At 56.1% G+C, this 14379-nt stretch overlaps 1 protein-coding gene across 3 annotated transcripts in view; it reads right to left on the minus strand.

Annotated features, from left to right (window-relative positions):
• PRKCD (protein kinase C delta) overlaps nucleotides 1-14379 on the minus strand; it is a 30488-nt gene that overhangs the window by 14603 nt on the left and 1506 nt on the right. For 2 of the 3 annotated variants that reach the window (XM_043886433.1, XM_043886432.1), the window contains exon 2: nucleotides 12072-12178. The gene's annotated coding sequence lies outside the window, so the exon portion shown is untranslated. Of the gene's footprint in view, nucleotides 1-6194; nucleotides 6325-12071; nucleotides 12179-14379 lie in introns of those variants that run through there. The other variant, XM_043886434.1, reaches the window with a different exon arrangement.

Raw genomic sequence — 14379 nt, forward strand, 5'->3', positions numbered from 1 at the left:
GCACTGACCACTTAGCAGGCAGGGAGGGAAAGCCATCTGTGGGCTGCTGCCGCCTCCTCCCTGCGCCCCAAGCACGCATGAGTATGCAAGCTGGTGTTAGGGGAAGGGGGGGCGGCCATACATGTGGGTGTGACTCCACGGCCATGATGCGTGTGCCTGTGAGGACGTGTGAGTGGGTGGCAGGCGGTGGGTACACAGTCAGTGTTGCAGTGGACGGTGAGCTGCACAGGCCTGGCTGGGAGTGCATGTCGGAGCCCGGGTGAGGGTCTCAAATTTCTAAGCAAAAGGCTATTGCGCTCCTCCTGTCACCCTGTGTGGTCTGGGGTTCCGGAAGGATCAGCATGACCTCAACACAGCACACACTTGCCTCGTGTCTGCAACCACATTCCAGGGCCTGACCCTCAGCAGACATGGCTCAGCCTCAGGCTTCCCAACAGTCCTGGCGGGGGCACTCTGAGAGTCACCTGGCCCAAGTCTCGGTCACCCCCATCCCCCAGATGAGGCACAGTGCCTTGCTGGAGGGCTGCTGCGTTGATGCGAACTTGTATAGCCAACACCAACCCCACAAGACTCAGGGTGGGGGCCTCTTCCCACTATCACTTCTTCTTGCTAATAGCAGCCCTCTTTCCTCTGTGCACCATCCTTCACAGCTTACAAAGTACACTAACATCCTCACCACATCCAGGTCTTCAGGCCCCTAGTAGCCCGGGAAGACAGTCCTGATAACTGACCCTACCTCTCAGAGAGGAAAACTGAAGTCTCCAAGAATGGAGCTGCTCATCCTGAAGGGGCCAATGGCTCAGCGCCTGCAGGCTGGCTCCTCCTCTCCCCCACCCACACCCCACTCCCCTCAGGGCCCAGTCCAGGTGGCCCATGGGCTCTGGGTCCCCTAGCAGGAGCCAGCCGTCCACAGGACCACAGCAGAGACAGTTATCAGCCTGCCCTCCAGTTCTGCAGCACTCAGAACAGCTGGTGCTTGCAGTCAGTTAGAAGCCACTGGAGGGAAAACCACAACCACAGTGGGCCCTGTCCTGGCCCCAAACCTGCACAGCCCGACCGCAGCGTCATGAGGAAGAGGACCACGGGCTGCCCTGGGGCTACCTGGCCGTAACCCAGGGTGATGTCACCTAGCCCCAGCTACCTAGGACTAAAACTAGAGCACAGGCCCCAGCCAGGTTCCAACACCATCTCCACCCCAACCGCACTGTGTGGATCCCCGGAGGAAGAGAGACACTGTAAGCAGACATCACCTTCCATCGATCACCATGAGACCCTAAGAGAGGTCTTGGGCCCTGGCACATGGGGCTCCCTGCACAGCGGAGCTAGAGTCACTCACCCACCTTGCAGAGCATCTGAACACTGGTGGGAAGGCCAGGGGGTGGAGTGATGGCACAAAAAACAAGGTGAGCCAACTATTTATAGCCCTCATGCAAATTGGCTCAGGTCCACAGGCCCCAGAGGAAGGCTGCTGGCTCAACCTCATCCCTGGTCTGCAGGCCCCCGGAGGCAGCAGGGGGTGGACTCCACACAGGCCTCCATGGGGACCAGCTCCTTGGAGCCAGCCGAAGCCAGCCAGGCCCTTCCCGACCACCTGTCTCTACTCTCCTGCTTCTCTAGCCCACAACAGAGGCAGCCCTTTGAAGCAGAGAGCACTGGACTTGGGGTCAAAGGTCCTGGGTGTGAATCAGTGCCCTCACTTAGAAAAAAAAAGATCATCTTTCCATACAGATGGCTAATAGACACATGAAAAAATGCTCAATATCACATATTAGAGAAACGCAAATCAAAACTACAATGAGGTATCACCCCACATTGGTCAGAACGGCCATCATCAAAAAATCCACAAACAATAAATGCTGGGCAGGGTGTGAAGAAAAGGGAACCCTCTTATACTGTTGGTGGGAATATAAATTGATGAAATCATTATGGAAAACAATATGGAGATTTCTTTAAAAACTAGGAATAAAACTACCATGTGACCCAACTCCACAACTAGGCATGTATCCTGAGAAAACCATTCTAAAAGACACATGTACCACAATGTTCACTGCAGCAGTACTTACAACAGTCAGGATGTGGAAGCAACCTAGATGTCCATTGACAGGTGAATGGGTAAAGAAGTTGTATACATATATACAATGGAATATTACTCAGCCATAAGAAGGAATGAATCTGAGTCAGATCTAGTGAGGTGGATGAACCCAGAGCCTGTTTAACAGAGTGAAATAATACAAAAAGAGAAAAACAAATATTGTATATTAATGCATATGTACCGAATCTAGAAAAATGGTACTGATGAACCTATTTGTACGGCAGCAATAGAAACACAAACATAGAGAACAGACTTGTGGACACTGGGGAAAGGAGAGTGGGACGAATTGAGAAAGTAGCATTGAAACATATACATTACCACATGTAACGTAGATAGCCAGTGGGAATCTGGTATACAACACAGGGAACTCAACCTGGTGCTCTGTGACAACCAAGAGGGGTGGCCTGGAATGGGATGGGATGGGAGGTGGGAGGGAGGGTTCAAGAGGGAGGGGATATATGCATGGCTGATTGATGTTAATGTATGGCGGAAACCAATGCAACACTGTAAAGTGATTATTCTTCAATTAAGAATTTTTTAAAAAGGGTCTAAAAAAAAGATAAAATTAAAAAAAAAAAAAAGTCATCCTTCTCTGAGGCCAACACACACCAGATCAAGCTTCTAATGGAATTAACTCATTTTATCCTTGTGTAGATCCCAGAGGTGGGTAATTTACTGATGAAGAAACAGGCTCAGAGAGGCTAAGTGATTTGCCCAAGATCACACTACTAGTAAGTGCTAGAAGGAGGATCTGAATCCAGGCCTATCTGATGTTGCAGCCCACATTCTTCCTGGTCTGCCATGTCAGGAAGAGGAGATGAAAGGCAAGAGGGGACAAAGGTAGAGATAGATAAATGTGCTGGGAGCAGTGTAGAGAAACACATCTGTGAGGGTAGAGTAAATAAGGGGGTGAGGGGACCAGAAGACAAGTCTCCTATGCTTGACCACCCAACCCCCTCCAGGCCTTACCTTGGGGACCCTCCCACTACTGTACAAAGAAGGTGGGTACAGACTCCTGAACTGCGACTACTTCTCCTGTCCCAGACACTTGGCCCAAACTCCAGTTCTCAAAACCTGGGGAAGACCTAACTGGATCCCAGCCTCAAGGGATGAGGGCTTGCTGGCCCTGCTCCCCACCCTGCCCTAGACTGCAGCCCACAGGTAAGGAAAGGTGGTACTGGGCCAGGCCAGAGCAGGCAGCCCGCCTACTCCAGGGCAGTGGAAATCTGCTCCCAGCCAGTCAGGGGCAGTGGGCAAGGCTGACCTCAAGGTAACCAGAGTGACTACGCCAGCCGAAGTTACTGGTGCATGGAGAACGATTATGCACATTGTACATCCCTGTGTGTGTGTGTGTGTGAGTGTGAGTGTGTTCCAGTAAGCAAAGGGGGTAAATGGGAACACGGCCCGAAGGGCATTCTCAGGAACAAGGATGAGCTTTCTCATTTTTCTACAACAATCACATGTAACCATTTTGTTAGAGGTAAAAAATAAAACCTATCAAACCAAAATATCTCCCAAGAGATGGGCCTTCAGAAACTGACCTGTCCATCTCCTCATTATACACAGGGGGAAACTGAGGACGGGGTCCTGCCATAAAGGTTCCCTGGTCCCTAGATTCAGCTGGTTCCCTTCCACCCTAGTCCTTCCCTGGCATTTGGTTCTGCCTCTCAGGCCACAGGGGGATGCCTGCTGGACCAAGGAGCAAAGCAGAGCCCGAGAAGAGAGGCCTCGGGCAGACTTTTAGGGGATAGTGTGAAACATAAAGGGAGGGTCCCTCTCCATGTCAGCCAGGGGAACAAGAGGAGGCAGGCTAAGGTCAAGCAAAGCCAGGGTGAGCAGGATCAGATGAGGCTCTGGTGAGTCTAGGCTCTGGCTCCCTTGAACGGACCCCTGAGGAGTAAGAAATACTCTCCTCCCATGCCACCCTCCCTCCCCTCACACACCTGCCCAGCTCGGGCGGCCCCTGCCACCTTCCCACGAAAGGCACCACCTGCTGACAGTCAAGGCCGGTGGTGGCAGGAGCAAAGCAAAGTGGAGCAGTATTGGCCTAGGACCTCTGGGGATGCAAACCCTGCCTGGGGGGAGCTCAGAGTCCAGGCCACATCAGTCCTGAGGGGTGACCAGAGGGAGGAGGACCCAGGAAGCCCAGGTAGTGGAAGGGAAGGAATGAGAGAGGCAGTGTGATGGCAGCAGGGAGCAGGGCTGGCCCTGGTAGGGTTGCAACAGAGCGACGGGCCTGGGCGTGGCAGAAGCTGCCGGGCAGGGCAGGCAGGCGGGCGGGCAGGCAGGCCGGCAGGCAGGGCAGGCAGGCAGGCAGACAGCAGTTCAGCTGGGAGGCTGGCTTCCCCAGATGGCCTTCCCAGACGGAAGCAAGTTTAAGAGGCCACAGGGGTTTCACAACCCAGGAAATGGGCTCAGCAAGAAAAGGAGGTGGGGGAGGGAAGGGCTAGCAAAGCTCTTCCAAGGGCCTTCCCCTTGGGCCTGTGCCCCCAGCCCCCACATCCTGGAAGGAGGACGAGCCACAGTCTCAGGTCATGGGCAAGTCCCAGAGCAGGAGACATGCTCCCCCTACCGCAGGTCAGGACTAGCACCTTATCCCCCAGCTGAGACCCCAATCACTGTGGACTGTCCTCCTCTTCCCCAGTGACCTTCCTGCCTGTCACCATTCCCGGTCCCTCCTTGTTCCATTCTTCTCGCAGCTCGGAACCTCCTGGAGAACGCCCACCTCTCAGCCTGGCCCTGGCCTGCTCGCCACCTCAAATCTTACCCCCTGGCTACTCTGTGAACATATGCCTCCCTCTGCAGCTCCCCTGTGCTTTTGCACAAACTGTTCCCTCAGCCAGAATGTCCCCCTGAATTCCTACATATCTTTACAGATTGCTCTAAAGTCCAGTCCTTTCTTCCCGGCTTTCGAGGAGGTCAGCAGCTCCTCGACCTCACGGGCCCCGGGAGGTTCCCTGGGCAGGTGTCTGGGATCACACTCAGTGGAGGACCTGGGCGTCTGCCTGGAGCTCAGCCTTCCCAGCTCCGGCCACACATCTGACTGCCCTGAGGACACTAAACCCCTCCACTGCTGGCCAACCTGGCCCGCAGACAAGAATCAGAGGAGGGGCCGGGGCAGCACAACTCAACCTTTTGCCATTGTTGTTCCCTCAGAACCAATGAAAGACCTGGCTTTCCCCGGCAGGAAAACCCATGCCTGGGGACACAAGATTCTGCACATGATAGCCTGCTGGCTCTAGGGCTCCAACGGCCCAGCCTGGCCCCAGGTCACCCTCAGCTCTCCTTAGACCCAGCCAGTGGGCCACAGTGACAAGACGCACCAGACCCACGGAACTCACAGCCTGACAGAGGACATGCAGACACACATTCTAGAGAAGGATGTGACCGCAGGCAGGGAGAGGGGCTGGGCTGGAACGGGGGCCAAAGGGGCCTGTTGGTGGGAGGACGTCAGGAAGGGCTTCAGAGGGAAAGACGCCCAGCGTGCCATGGGGCCACCTAGCCAGAGGGTCTGGAAGGGTTAGAGGGGCAGGTCTTGGGACACTGGCTATTACCGGCTCACACTCACCCCTGCCGGCGTGTATGGCTTGTAGGACCTGTGTGGTACAGGCCTGAATCATTCAACTGGCCCTAGGTTTGGGGAAGCCCTGGGTTCAGCCATAGGGAGGGCCCCAGGTACCCCTGAGGGAGAAACAAGCGCCCCTTCACAGCCAGACTGAGAACAAGGGGGCCTCTGTGCGGAGCCGGGGAGGGGGGTATGTCTGGGCCTTTCTCGGAATAACGTCACATGCGCACACATGGGCACACCCACCAAAGCAAACACACTGTTAGATGTGGGGAGCCCTGCTTGCAGCTGAACCCACCCTCACCCGCACACAGGCACAGCTGTAAGCATAGGCACTCACACACTCCCGTGACAGCCGAGTAGCACAAACACTGAGAAACACACCCCCATGCAGCGGCTCTCACGTGTTGACAGGCATCCAGGCCCACACAGATCACACGGGACGTTCACACCCTCATTCACCAGCACCGAGAGATCTGCGCACACACAGGTACACACGGGAATGGAGACACTCCAGGCAGGCAGAGATCAACTCACAAGCTGGGAAGGACCCACACGTGCCTGACGACGGGCTGCCACCAGAAAGTCCCAACGCGGCTTTTTCTACTGCAGTCGCTGGGGCCCAGTGGCAGGGGACAGGGGAGGGAAGGGCCGCTGGATGTCAGGCGGGCTGGGTTTCCCCCGCTGAGGGAGGTGGAGAAAGTCCCTCCCGGCCCCGGGCGAAGTCCAAAGTGCACAGAGGAAGGAGTGGGCCGGTCAGGCTCCTCCCTGGGTAGCCTTCCTCCTTTTAAGAGTGGAGGTCCTTGGAGGCTGGGAACAGGTGGGGGTCACAGGGGCAGATACAGGGGTGGTGCACAGAAGGAGGGGCCGGTGCTCCTTTGTAGGTGGAGCAGCTGTGCGGGCACCCTGTCCAGGACCTCCAGACTCACTGGGAAGAAACTGACAAGGATACAGTCGGTAATTCACCCAAAGCCATGAACTCAACGGGGTGGTCCCCGGGGGAAAGGAGAGGGGACTCTCTGTTTCCAGCTCCAGAACTGCGAGTCTGGCTTTGAGGGAGACAGGGCCAGTGCTAAATGGAGGGAATGGCTCCTCTGCCAGTCCCCAGAGACCACTCCCCAGCCCTCTCTCCGTGTACCTTTTCCTAGAATCCCTATGGTTTTCCTGGTTGTCAACTGTAGCCTTTGTGTTCGGGAGAAGGAGAGATGGCCATCTAAGGCTTTTGCCTCCATCTCTTCCCTGGTGGCTCAGATGGTGAAGAATCCGCCTGCAATGTGGGAGACCTGAGTTCTATCCCTGGGGTGGGAAGATCCCCTGGAGAAGGGCATGGCAACCCACTCCAGTATTCTCGCCTGGAGAATTCCATAGACAAAGGAGCCTGGTGGGCTGCAGTCCATGGGGTCCTAAAGAGTTGGACGTGACTGAGCGACTAAGCACAGCAGAGCACCAGGAGGCGAGCAGGGCCCCGAGGATGCCTTCCCACTTTAGTGATGGGGAGCAAGCTGGAGGGAGGCAGGACTGTGGTGTGCCATCCCATGGCGGGCAGTGAACAGAGGAAGTAGAGAGCAGGGGCTGGGTGTGGGCTGGGTTAGGCTGGGCAAGTCTAGTTCAGGACGTGTCTGCCCTGGGTGCCCTGTGACCTTGGTCAAGGTGCTCTGGCATTATCTGTGAAGGGGGTGATCGTGGCCTGCCCACGGTTCAGCATGGGCTGCAGCGGCATCCTTGTCAGCACCGTCATCCGCACACCATGTCCCCTCCCCACCTGCCCCACCACCCCTTTCCAGCTGTCCTATAGTCTCAGGGGCCTCCAAACTTCCTTGGATCAGTGGGGAAAGGGGCTCTCTAGAGCCACACAGCCCCATGATGCCCTGCTCTGCGGCTCTGAGAAGAGACCAGGCTGGGCAAAGGTAGCTGAGTCCACTGGCAGACCCCAGGCCAGCTACTGTCTCTCTCAGGACCTCAGTCTCCTGTCTTGACAATGGACACCTCTCAGCTTTCTCCAGCTCTGACAATGAACGACCCTGAAATTCTCCTCCTGTCTCCCCCCGATCCCAGCCCTGACAGCCTGCCTCTAGCAGATATTTGCTCCAGCCTCGGGCCTTGGCGACTGGCTATTCCAGTGTGCCTGTTTACCCAACACAGCCACAGACATGATCCAAAGCTTCCGGGGCTGTTGTGAAAACAGTGGCTCAGCCACCACAACCTACCCTCATGGGCACCTTGGCAGGGACCTTCGAGGGACAGGCATCCCAGTCCTATAACCAGGGCCTCTCGGACTTGCCCACTGAAGGCCTGCTGAACTCTCTCCTCCCCTCAGTCCCAGCTTTACGTGCTACATCTCGACTCTCAAGTCTCCACTTTCAGCCCAGACCCTCCCAAACTGTAATATCCCCAACTCCACCATGCTCTGGAAGTGCTCAAATACATCCAAACACCTTCCCCATACAAGTGCCCTGGTCTCCTAGCAGCATCAGCACTCAGGTCAGACACCTGGGGGTCGTTTCCACCCTCCCCTTCCTCCCCCCACAGCAAGGCTATCACTTTTGCCTCCTATCTGTCCCAAAGTCCTCTCTTCTCTCCATCACCACCCCATCCCAGCACCATCGCCTTCCCCAGGCCTGCACCAGCCTGCTCACTGCCCTCCAGCCTCTGCTCTAACCCCCAAGGTCCCTCTGCCCCAGTGACTAGAGAGATCTCCTAAGACAGTACAGCAGATCTTGTCACCCCTTGTTCAAGGCCCCGGTTTTTCCCAGACCCCTCTCCCTGACCTTCTGGCCATACCCCAACCCTGCTCCTCAGCCCCAACCCCAGCAAACCATTTTTGGTTCCCTAAACAACCACGTTCCTTTCTGCTCAGGAGCCTCCAAACTCACTGTTTCGTCTCCCTGCTCCTCTCCCAAAACGCACACTGGCTCTTTCTCATCATTCAGATCTCTGATGCACACCCCTAGATCTGCCCATTTCACAGATGGGATGACTGAGCCTTCAAGCAGCCTAGTCCCTAGCTTTAGTACACAGCCAGTAAATATCAAGCAAGGATTTGAAGTCAGATTTCTCGACGCCTGCAGAAGTCTTGCTCCTAAACCTTCAGGAGACCCTTACTTACACTCCCAGCCCAGGCCTCTGCCCCTTTCCACCCTCTAGGCTTCTGACCTCTGCCTACTACAATGTCATCATTACCCCTCAACACCTGAGGCCCCCAGCCCCTTGGCCCTGGTTAGCAAAAGCCGAAGCTCAGCAACCCCCTCACAGGGCTGACTTTTGCGTGTCCCTGGGACAGGCAGGGTCCTGCCACCAGCTGCCACCTGGTGAGGATGTGTGCATGAATGTGTGTGAGAGGATCTCCGGCTCTCCCCACCCCTCCAGGCTCCATCAGCCCCCATGTCCGCCTCCTTCCCGAGCCCAAAGACCGACTTCAAGGGTCCCAAGTGGAGGCAGGCTGGCAGGAGGGCTCAGCAGCCACTCCCACACCACCAGCCTCAGCTTTTCCAAGCCCCATGTCCCGCAGGGGGCCAGAGCAGGGGAGGGGGCTGGGGGAGGCCTGTGGGGGCAGCAGGCAGCTGCGCCTGCCTTTCCCTTCCCTGCATCCATTTGTCAGGAGATCTGTTTTTCTCCTTTTGAAAGGGAGTGAGGGGGAGAAGAGCAGGAGAGGGCTGGGCCGTTGAGTGGGCACAGCTGCTGCATCCTGGTGTTCTTCTCCTTGGAGGACCCAGAACAGATTGAAACAACAGAACCCTCCCTCCCCACCCTGCAGCGTTGCCACCGGAGGCAGAATTGAGATCTGGCTTCTCAGTCAGGCTCCGCAGCTACTCGGCCCTGTGACACCGGGCCCGTGCCCAGGCCATCAGCCGATAATAATCCCATCATCAGTACCACTTGCTGTTCTTCAAACAGTTACCAAAAACCGGGAGCTGCATGCTTTATATAACTACAGTTTCTACTTCTTCATGGAGAAGGAAATGACCACCCACTCCAGTATTCTTGCCTGGGAAATCCCATGGACAGAGGAGCCTGGCGGGCTACTGTCCATGAGGTTGCAAAGACTCAGACATGACTTGGCAACTAAACCACTGCTACTCCTTAAACATGAACAGTGTGCCAGTCACAGTGCTGGCTACTTTGCATAAATCATCTGTTGTTTCCAGCACAACCCAGTAAAGGTGGATGCTGTCGTGGTCTGAGGTGTCAGAGGGGGGACACTGAGGCACTGGGAGTCAAAGCCACTTGCCCAGGTCCATTCATACAGCCACTTAGAGCTGCCTAATCCCAGAGATGCAGCCCAGCATCTCTCACACACAAGGTGCCCTTCCTGCCAGAGCTTGTGCTCTGAGCCTCGGCTTACAGCTTGGAGGAAAGGAGGAGCTGGGGTCATGGGGGCTGCGGGGGACTCCATGGCCTCAGCATCCCCACTCCCCTCCTTGTGTCTCCATCATGGGCTGGCCAACCCTGGCAGTGGAAAGCCCGATCGGTCGACCTAATCCACTGTCCAGACACTGTTCCCCTCGGGGGCCAGGCTGGGGCGGAGCGAGCCGCAGATGGAGAGCTGGTCAGTCCCACTTTAAAACCACTTCCTGGGCAGCCCAGAGGAAGTGGGCCTCCGGAAACACCTCAGACGGTTTCTCCTTGGGCCCAGGCCGTGGAAAGTGCACAGACTGCCCCGGGAGAAGTCTCCTGCCTGCCTCCCAGTCCCCGGGGCCCAGCAACTCCGCGTGTACCAGGCGTGGACACTGCAGGGGACAGACAAGCTGATAGAACCGCCCACCCGCCTGTGAGCACCTTGGGCCCATGACCACAGACAGCCCACTTCCTCCTCTGTGGCAGCAGCCACAAACGGCCCAGCTGACAAGGCTCCTCCCCGGCACTCATCCCCCCTCCCCCTCAATGCCAGGCCCGGTCAGCCTGGGGGCCTGGCCCAGGTGGGATAGCTGGTAAATGTCCGGGCAAAGCTCACCTCCCAGGGTGGCGCTGTCCCCTGGAGTGCCTGTGGTCACGGTTACACCTCAAACCTCACCCTCAGTGCCAGATGCAGGCTGAGCTGTGACCCTGACCAAGGATCCCCCGCCCCTTCCTGACCCAGAATGGGCACAGTGTGGTATGTGTGGGCAGGCGTCTGAGTGCACGGATGACTGGGTGAGCGGGTGAGCGTCTGTGTGCGTGTTTGAGCGTGCCTGCGAGTGAGTGCATGTGAACACCTGTGTACGTGTGTGCGCATGTGTGGTGTGTGTGCAGGCACTCGTGGGTTTGTGGGTATCGGGGCAGAGTGCAGCTCAGCTTCTGTACCCCTGTGTGTGTTTATATGCCTATGCCGGCAAGGTAGGTGACCTCTGAGAGCAGAAAGTAGGCTGGCTTCAAGGTTAATTAATTGGACTTCTTAGGAAATGAGGCTCAGTGGTGGGCAGGAATGGACCCCTGACCTCACATAGCAGAGTTCCCCAGCCAACCAAGGACACATCACTCCCTGCCCACCAAGTTTGGGGAGAGACTGAATAAACAGAAAACCCAGCATAGACCCTGCCCTTGTTCAGCCCCCACTCCCACTCCAAGAGCCAGAGCCCTGATGTCCTGCCCTCCCTCCAAGGGGGACCCCAGCCCCCACCATCTCTTCACCCTCAAGATCTGTAGGTGCCTGAGAGCCAGGAGGGGTGGGACTGAGGGGTTGATCTGGAAGGACTTTAGGCAGAAAGAACATCTTTGCCACCCTCAGCAGCCCCCAGTGCCCCCCAGGATCCTGTTCAGTGGACTCTGGACACCCAAAGGGTAACTTTCACTTCTTACTGTCATGCAGGTGGAAGGAGGCAAGTGTGACCCAAAGGAGGGAACTTTGAGCTTTATAAGGCACCTGAGAGAGTACAGCCTCCCAGCGCACCCTGAAACTGGGGATTTTGGGTCTCTCCTCTGGCTCCAAAAAGGCCAGGGAAACAGGAGGAACTGGGGATGTGGCAAAGAGTTTGGTTGTGCCAGGAGCTGGGAGACCTTGTGTCCAACTCCTAGAAGGCCCAGGGCAAACGTCAGTTTCCCTGTGTGATGATGAGGACAGCCTGAGGCAGAGAAAGAGGCCATGGAAAAGCTGATATCCACTCTCACTCTGGCTCAAACACCACCTCCTCTCTGACTGACCAGCACGTGTCACCACTCTTGGCACCCAAACACCGGTGGGCCCCAGGTCTCTGAGCTCCAAGGCCAAAGCCTTCCCTGGGCCAGAAGCCACTTTCAGGCAGGGAGCTTCCAGGGGGAGAGCAGACTGCTACCCTCCCTGGGCGCCCACACCCCACACCCAGACTAAGGACTCTGTGTGCACCAACCCCCAACCCCATACCGACTCCAGGCCCAGGGCAGAAGGGGAGAAGCCCAAAGCGGAAGGCCATCCCTGTACACTGTCCATCTGTCCACCTGCCTAAAAGGACCCAGTCTTACCTGAGGCTCCCAGATCCCCTTGGCCTCTAGTCCTGGCTGCCACCGCTGCCACACAACCACCACCAGAAGCAGGCCTGTGTCCTCACCTGGGCCAGTTCCCGGCAGACCTGCAAGAACAAGAGAAAACAGCTGAGCTGGTAGGCGCCACCAAACAGGCTCTCCCCATCTGTCAGCCCCAGCAAGGCTGACACAGGCCTGGGTCAGCCTCGTCTGGTTCTGAGACCTTGGCCTCTTTGGGCCTGGCTGTCTCTTCTGTGAAGTGGGGCATTGGGGCCATCTTTTCCAGGGCACCAGCTATGTGTCTACTTCATGCTAGGGGTCAGAAGACTATGTCTTAGCCCTTGGAGCATTTCCAGGTTACAGACACAGCAAAACAGCTGTCCCCAGTCCTCTCGTCTTCAAGAGCCTGCCCTGTGGGCTTGGAGGCCTACGGTGCAATCAGGGACCACTGCTTTGTGGCCTGGGGCAATTCCTCTGAGCCTCAGTTTGTCTCCTCTCTGAAGTGGGGAGATGTCTCAAGTGGTTGCAAGGTTCCAATGATGTGGTGTGCCGGCTGCTGTACTGAACTCACTGGCGTGCCAAACGAACAATGACACTTTCATTTTTTGTTTTGTACCTTCTAGTTCAGATGATTTTCTCATTACCATTGTGCCCATTATACAGCTTTAAAAACAGACGCCCAGAGAGATCCTAGAAGGAAGGAACAGCAAAAGCAGCAGGATACCCCAGGTCTCCTGGCTGAAAGGCCTAAGCACTTTCTCTGCAGGCCAGGCCAGGTCTCCACAAAAGATTCTCCTTCACAGATGCAAGCCCCTCCTCCCACTGAAGACCCCCATCACCACTCCCTCCGGGCCAAGGCATCCTCGAGCTTTATCTTTTTGTCTGCACTTTATTTCTAATTTTAAACTCCAATTAGCTGTGCCAGTTAAACGGTGTCAGTGCCCTGCGGTCACAGCTCCGAATCACCTCCACCAGCACCATTGCTGCTGCTGAGACTGGTGGAGGGTATCATCTGGGCTGGCCTCAACAGGGCTGGATGCAGGTAGGGTCTCTGTCAGCCATCTTCCCTCCAAGCGGATGGGAGGGGGCAAGAGCTACATCACGGGCAGGAAGTTGGGTTGGGGCTACCTTGGCTTTTAGCAGCTCCAGCTCCCAGGAGAATGGGGACTCTACAGTTCAGAGGGGCTTCCCTGGCGGCTCAGTTGTAAAGAATCGACCTACTAATGCAGGAGACACGGGTTCGATCCCTGGGGGGGGGAGATCCTCTGGAGAAGGAAATGGCAACCCACTCCAGTATTCTTGCTTGGGAAATCACATGGACAGAGGAGACTGGCGGGCTACAGTTTATGGGGTCGCATGAGTCGGACATGACTTAGTGACTAAACAATAACAATGATGATGATGACGACAACAACAACATTTGAGGGGAGGTAAGTGTTCACCAAACAAGACTTAGCATCTGCTGAGCTTTCACTATGGACGAAGGCTAAAGGACCTCTGGTCCTCACAACTTTGTCCACTCTGCAGATAAGGAAACCGCCTTAGAGAGGCCTAGTTCCTGGCTCTTGTTCTTAAAAGGCACAGTATTTGAGCTTAAATCTTTCTTGGATCAAGCCCAAGGTCTTGCTCACAACACTGTGACCTGGGGTGTCTGTGAACTTGAGAGAGTGGAGGAAGGTGAGAGATGGAGGGTTTTCCCCATCTTCCCAGGAGTCAGCGCTGGGCTTGAGTGTGTCACATGCACATCCACAACCTCATGACCTCCCACATGTACATACACACGTGAGCGCACACACACAAGGGCTCTTACTTTCCCTCCCAGCACTGCCACCTCAGGGCACAGGCAACACACACCTTGTTGCACCTCCTTCTGCAACTGACACCCACGCCCAAGCACTCTCGGTTCCCCACAATCACAGTGACTCCCCAAGCACACATCCGCACAATTTCATATAGTCACAGTGTGAGTCTCCCACCAGTCATTCGCTTAGCCTCGCCCCCAGCCAAACTCCTGTCATACGCCAGATCCCTCATACCACCCTACAGTCAAGTACAACTGTCCAAACACCTCCACATCTCTCTCTCACACACACACACACACACACACACACACGCGCACAACTGCCCTCTATTGGCTTGTCCACCACACCCCAGCTCAATCCACAGCAGGAACAAGGAAACCCAAGGGACCAGTCACCTCTCTCAGTGACCAGGTCAGCCTGCTCACAGTGGCTCAGCGCGGAGAACATGTAAGTGCGCGTGCACACCCACCCCCACACCCACGAGCCTGGGGGGCTGACACTAACAC

This window comes from Cervus elaphus, chromosome 24 (assembly GCF_910594005.1).
Source record: "Cervus elaphus chromosome 24, mCerEla1.1, whole genome shotgun sequence".
Lineage (NCBI taxonomy): Eukaryota > Metazoa > Chordata > Mammalia > Artiodactyla > Cervidae > Cervus > Cervus elaphus.